The following is a 7,199-nucleotide window of genomic DNA, read 5'->3' as shown; positions in this document are numbered from 1 at the left end:
CTTATCGGTCTGTAGACCGATCAGATAGCCCACAGAATGCTTCTGTGTGGTTACTGATCGGTCCACAGACCGATCAGATAACCCACAGAAACTTTCTGTGTGGTTCCTGATCGGTCTGTGGACCGATCAGATAACCCACAGAAACTTTCTGTGTTGTCACTGATCGGTCATGAGACCGATCAGGTGACTAATGTATCACTGGATCGGTCTGCCGACCGATCCAGATAACCAGCGTATCTCTAGATCGGTTAACAGACCGATCCAATGTCCTTGTGTTAGTTTTAGAGCCTCCCAGCCCTAAACCCTAACGTCTTCCTGGTCCAGAGAACGAGCTACCAAGCCCTCTCTCTGACCTAGTCCGGAGAACGAGCTGCCGAGCCCTCTCCGATTTCGTCCGGTCCAGAGAACGAGCTACGGAGCCCTCTCTGACCTAGTCCGGAGAACGAGCTGCCGAGCCCTCTCCGACTTCGTCCGGTCCAGAGAACGAGCTACCGAGCCCTCTCTGACCTAGTCCAGAGAACGAGCTGCCGAGCCCTCTCCGACTTCGTCCGGTCTAGAGAACGAGCTACCGAGCCCTCTCTGACCTAGTCCGGAGAACGAGCTGCCGAGCCCTCTCCGACTTTGCGTGCCAAGTATCCGTACTTGGACTTCTCCTCTCCATATGATCAACCTTGATCATCAATCAGTCTGAGTTTAATTAACATCTGATACAAACTTAAATCAGTGTCAACATCAAAACAACAGCCAGGTCAGACTGTATCAACAAGAATCTCATCAAAAATATTTTTCTCATCTCGATCCATCTAGTGATACTCCTAGGGGAAAAATAATACAACTAATCCTTTGCTACATCCACCAGCGAAAATGGAAATGCTTGAAGTTTGATGTCTTCCACTAATATGTTATTCTGTCTTCCACATGAAATTCCTGTAGATTCCTACTAAGATCCTCACCAATAAGACCATGAAATATTGGTAACAAATGTATGATTCACCATAATTTGAAGTTCGCGTCTAACTCAGGATACTAGATACAGAAAGATTAACAAGTCACATCTGGCACCCAAAGTTCTCTGAGGGTATTGTTGTTGTTGTTCTCTATATTGCTTACAAGATTTGAAGGAACAATCACTACAGGAGAACCTGATTATACACTGAAACACTCAAGAAGACAAGATGAGAAAACATAAGGAACACAACAAATAAAACAAGTGTACATAACAGAATTAAGGCACCTAACAATATTTTTTTTTTCAATTTTTTGTGACAAAATAGAAAAATAATCTCAAGATTATCAAACATCACTGACACTCCTTGGCAACAATGCATTTTGAAAAGATTAGAAGAGGTTCGGCCGACGGCGGTGATGAAGGGGATGGTGGCCGTCGACTGATGGTCGTCGTGGATGGAGGAGGATGAAGTGGTGTCAGGTATAGTTTGGGAAGAAGACTTTGGTGAAGAGTTGGGTTAATGTGCCAATTTTGGTTGCTCCTATAGCTTCTCAAGTGGATCAGGTTTGAGGAGAGAAGATGGATTCAAATCCATTAAGGAGTGAAGTGGAAGATTAGGTTTTGAATCTAGATTTTGGGTTGAGAAGAGAAATGAGTTAAGATCCAATCCATTATGGAGTGAAGAGGATATATTAGAGAGTAAAATTGGGCTTGAGATTGAGATTTTGGATTGGATCGACTGAGTCCATGACCCATCTTTTAATTCCCTACAAAATAAGATGCACATCTTCAGATAAAATTCAAAAAATATAGGAAAAAATGCATTAAATCTCCAAATAGATCCAAACTCATAAAATATGATATAAATCAACAATTAATCATATGAGAGGATAAAAATGTCAAATATGAGAGTCAAAATAGTATGTCAAAATGCTAGTTATCACCGAGTGTATGAGGATTTCGAACTATAGCCTACTTCTTGACTCACTAGTTCAATGGATTAACTGCTAGCCAAAGAAGATATTTTCCTATGTAGGAAAGACTCAACTCATCACCTTAGTACTACAAGGAGTAGAGCGTTTTTTGCTGTCTATATTACCTTTTCTTTTGAGAATTATTGACCACATTTATAACATTTGTAGATCTTTTACGTGGACGTCTAAACACCCCTCGGTATCTTGGGCAGATATGTGTAAGCCCAAAGAGGAAGGATGACTAGGATTCCATGACTTGAAAGCTTGGGACCTTGCCTTATTGGCTAAGGTACTTTAACGGATACAAGCAAAGGAGGACACTCTTTGGATCAAGTTAATTCACTGTACCTATCCGAGACGGACAAACATATGGACTTGGGAAGTAGTGCAATAAGATTCCCCACTAATCAAGCGGGTATTACAGATCTTGGACCTTATTCTTGTGACTCTGGGTTGGCGACAAGTACTATGTAGAAGTTGGCATACTGGTTCGAACATGATAGAGGAGTGACTAGGGAAATGACTTCTCTAGGAGTCCCGACCCTAAAAAGTCCAAGGTGCAAATGGTATGAAAGTCTTATATACAACCTAGCCATGGAGTTATACTATGGATGCTAGCTCTGAGGCAACTTCCTACATGAGATAAGAAGGAATACTTGGAGGATTAGTGCTATGTATTATGTAGGAGGGAGATTGAGACATAGGAGCATCTATTCTTTAGGTGTCCTCTTGTTGCAGCATTATAGAGAAGGGGGGGGGGGGGGTCAAAGAGTGGTTATATTTGGTGAAATGACCTGAGCTGATAATCTCAAGCTACCAGTAGGGGCTGGTGTTTGCCAAGTGCTGAACACAAGCTTTACAGTGGCCGAGCGAGCTGGGGCCAGCTGGGCAAAGAGGTCGAGTGGGCGAGCCGGGCGACTGAGTGAACGTGCGGTAGAGCAAGCGAAGCAACCAAGTGGCCGGTTGGGCAGAGCAGCAGGGCAACCGAATGAGTGTGCGATCGGCCAGGTTGGAGGTTGGCCAAGCACGAGGCTGACCGGGCATGAGGCCGACCGGGCGAGCTGAAGATAGACTGACCGGGCTTTCAACCGATCGAGCGAGCAGATAGCTAAGCGAACTATCTCTTGAGCAAGCTGGAGGCTAGCCGGGCATAGAGGTCGATCGAGCGGGTGAAGCGACCAAGCAAGTAAGCCTTTGACCGAGTGAATTGACCAGGCAGGGGAAAAAGGCTCACTGGTGAAGAGGCTGAGCAAGTAGACCCAGCGAGCTGCTACCGGAAGGGCGCGTAGCTGAGCAGACTGACTGAGAGGTCGGGCGAGCTTATTGTCGAGCAGACAAAGTGAGCGGTTAGGCAAGTGACTGACCGGGTGAGTGAGCAGCCGGACGGGTGAGTTGCAGACCACGCAACCGAGTGGCAGAGCGGGAAAGTGTACGAGCGACCGAGCGAACTGGGTGAGCGGTCGAGTTGCCAAGGGAACTAAGAGGCCGACCAGGCAGTCAGAGAGACCGATCGGGCAATGCGACCGAGCGGTCAGAGAGACCGACTAAGCAATGTGATCGGGCGAGCAAGTGATCAACTGGGTGAGCCTACCGAGGCCTATATTGGATGCAGTTTTCTTGAAACAGATTCTCCCCACTTCCGGTTGTGCTTCAATGTTTCCTCTGGTCGTCTGTTTTCTAGGATACAATGGTGAACCGTAATTCCCACCAAGCACTGATGGTCACGGTGAACTGAGAGGTACTCGACTGCTATCACGAACTCTCCGCCAAGCAAAAGATGTACGACAGAGGAGAAGGGGAACCTAGGTGGAGAGCTTCTGCTGCTGCTGCTTTTCTATGTGTGTAACCTTTTTTTTTCTTATTATCATAACCTCCTTATATAGGAGCTCAAATCAATGACAACGTTAATGATCAATTAATGATCATTATTCGACGAGCTGTGAAACGCTAGCGTTTCACTCGACCATTTTGGTTTTGTATTAATCTTGCTTTAATGCATCCATTACACAAGCAACAAAAGGTTTACGTGGCAAAATATTTATTGTTCCATTTGGAGAAATTTTGCCCTGACCAATCTAGCATTCGGCGCTCGCAGATCTTGCTGACACACTAGTCAACTTGTTCAGTGCAATCCAGGTCTTGGATTTGCACCCTCTGCACACCCATGCGTGAGAGAGAGTCTCTCCCCATGCATTTGTTTACATCATCAAAGCATGTAAATCAATATAAATCAATCAAAATATTTTGAAACTTTTAATGTGGGAGTAAAGTCCCATTCACAATGGAACTTTTTCTCTCGTCCACCTCTTCTCTATTCACATATATCCAATAGTAGGAGATGTCAACCTATCGACGGATATTACGTGTTTTCCAATGTTTCTTCAGAGGAGGCCGAATCTTAACTGAAGTCATACATCTTGCAATGTCAACTTTGATACACCTTTTATGGAGAGTTAGGAATAATTGTATCTTTGATGAGGGACAAGTAGACAATAAGAGGATTTATATTATGTACAAAATCCATATTTATTGGACGTTGGGAGCGTTCTCTAATCTAACATTACATCAGTCATGAGATGCTACTGATCTCCTTGTATTGTACTATGGTTTTATCTTGGCATATATAATATACTTATCCAAAAAAATTTAAGGTAGAATCTTTTAGCATGTAAGTTTTGAGAAACTTTGAGTGATATGTATTTTGGGCATGGGTAGATCTCTTACTTAAGACTCGACCAAAAAATAAATATTTTAGGAACGAAGATAATGACTCAGTTGACTAATGGTCATACACAGTTGATTAATTGGTTGAATCGACCTGGAAGATAACTTAAGACAAACTACACAAAAATAGAAAGATTCTATTACAGACCGAGTCGATTGGCTAATATATGATTACTTGACAGGGCATAGAGATACATTTCTAGCAAGCAAAAAATCTTTGTTCAAATATGAGACGATTGACCTTCAGCTCAATCAACTTATGTCAATTTAGTCAACTAAACAATCGACAAAAGCTTTGTTCTGAACACAAAAAGTTTATATAACGGATCGAATCAATTAAATAGTTAACTAAAGCCAAATTATAGTCAAATAAGTTAATTTTGAATTTAAAATATTATACCATTGAACAAGATCTTATCCATAATGAGTCAATTGTTTAAATTGGATCAATTGAGAATAATTAGAGCCAACTAATGATGATGATTAAGTTAACTGCATCACATTTTCTTGAGAGTTAAGTTTGCATTCCTATCCAAAGTAGTCACTTGATAATTTTCAGAGTTGGCTAGTATGGACAATAGTTCATTAGAAATTTTTTGAGTTGATTGAAGATAGCAGCACATGAAATTGGTTCTGTAAAAATTGAGTTTCAAAATAATAGATTGACATTAATTTAGAACAACTGGGAGAATTTATTATTGATACAATTATGCCTCAAGTGGCTTTAGGGTTACCTTAATTTTAGATGTTTAGGCAAAATGTTTAAGTTAAGTATTATTATATTATTTTGATGTGTGTGTTTGACTATGCAGGGACGACAAGAACACACGTAGAGCTTGGTGAGCTTGTTGCTTAGCGTGGCCAAGGTGGAGTGCTTAGTGGCTTGGAGGTCAAAAGTAATCATAGTATGAGACATCCAAGGACCATAGGACAAGAATCACTAAGCAATTCTAGAGTAGTTCTAAATCACTAATCAAGTGTGACTAGGTTAGGTTGGTAGGTCAATCGTTTGAAACTCATAGAGATCAGAGAAGATTAATCGAGGGACTGCAAAATGAGGAGTATTGAGGCAACAAGGATGACAGTTGATGCAGGCAGTGACTGAGTCAACTAATGAAATAGGCAGTGAATGTTAACTAAAACCTCAAAGTTATAGTAAATTAGGATTTGTGGTTTATATATGTAATCAACTAATTATTAATTCCAATCGATTGTTGGACTTGTCAACTAGTAGAATGACTGAGCCCAATGAGCTAGAGAACAGTTGGTTCTGTTTATGGCTAAGTAAACAAGGAATTTCACTGATGGCATTAGTTGATTGTTGATATGTTTGTAGTCGACTAATGACCCACGTGGAAAGCAAAAAGGAGCCGTTGTAGCTTGATTACAGTGGGATCATGAGGATCAGTTGAGCAGTTGATTAATGTGCAATAGATAACAAGAGATGCTAGAAGATTAAAGGTTATAAAAGGAATGCTCGTTGAAGGCTTCAAGGCGGGTGAAAATAAGATTGATTAAGGTGGCATTTGGTTTAGGGGTTTAGAAATGAGAGAATGAATTCATTTCTAAACTTTGTGTTTGGTTGATGGAAATGAAATTAAAATTTTAAAATGAAATTAAAAAACTTGGGTATTGATAAAACCCAACTTCTCTCTTAAGTTTTAATGGGTAGGAGAATGAGAATTAAGTTTTAAACGAAAATACCCTTAATATATTTTTTCAAATTTTCTTTCCTATCACTTTTTCTCTCCTCATTCTATCATCACACTTTCTCTCTTATCATATTTTCTCTCCGAATCTCTTCCATCATATACTCTCTCTCCTCATGTTCTCTCTCTTCCTTCTCTCTCATCATACTTTCTCTCTCATCATACTTTCTTTATCCTCGTCCTCTCTCATCATACTTTCTCTCTCATCACACTATCTTTCCTTATTTTTTTTCATCACACTTTCTCTCTCAACATGTTTTCTCCCTCATCATACTTTCTCTCTCCTCAATCTCTCCCATCACACACTATCTCTTCTCATTTTCTCTCATCATATTTTCTCTCTCTTTATTTTCTCCCATTACACTTTCTCTCTCATCATATTTTGTCTCTCCTCATCCTCTTCCACTATGCTCTCTCTCATCACACTCTCTTTCCTCATTTTCTCTTCTCACACTTTCTCTCTTTTCATTTTTTTCTATCACATTTTCTCTCTCATCATACTTTCTCTCTCATCATATTTTTCTTTCACATTTAACTTTCTCTTACATCTATTTTTTTTCTTATTTTCCTATAAAGGTATAAAAGAAAATTTTTATTTATTCCAATAAAAAATATTCAACTAACCAAATATTATTTTTAGAATGATATTCATACTCATATCCATTCTCATTCCACAATATTATGATTCTTATTCTTATTCTGATTTCTAGGAAAGAATCAAATTCAACCAAGTCTTGTTAGAGTTTCTCTTGTATACCAAAAGCATTCTTTAGTTTCCTTGCATTTTTGTAATTATAAGAGATTTCTCCACCTCCTATATTTGACCAAGGAGGAAATATAATG

The sequence above is a fragment of the Zingiber officinale genome, chromosome 2A (assembly GCF_018446385.1).
Source record: "Zingiber officinale cultivar Zhangliang chromosome 2A, Zo_v1.1, whole genome shotgun sequence".
Lineage (NCBI taxonomy): Eukaryota > Viridiplantae > Streptophyta > Magnoliopsida > Zingiberales > Zingiberaceae > Zingiber > Zingiber officinale.
This window is presented reverse-complemented; position numbering follows the sequence as displayed.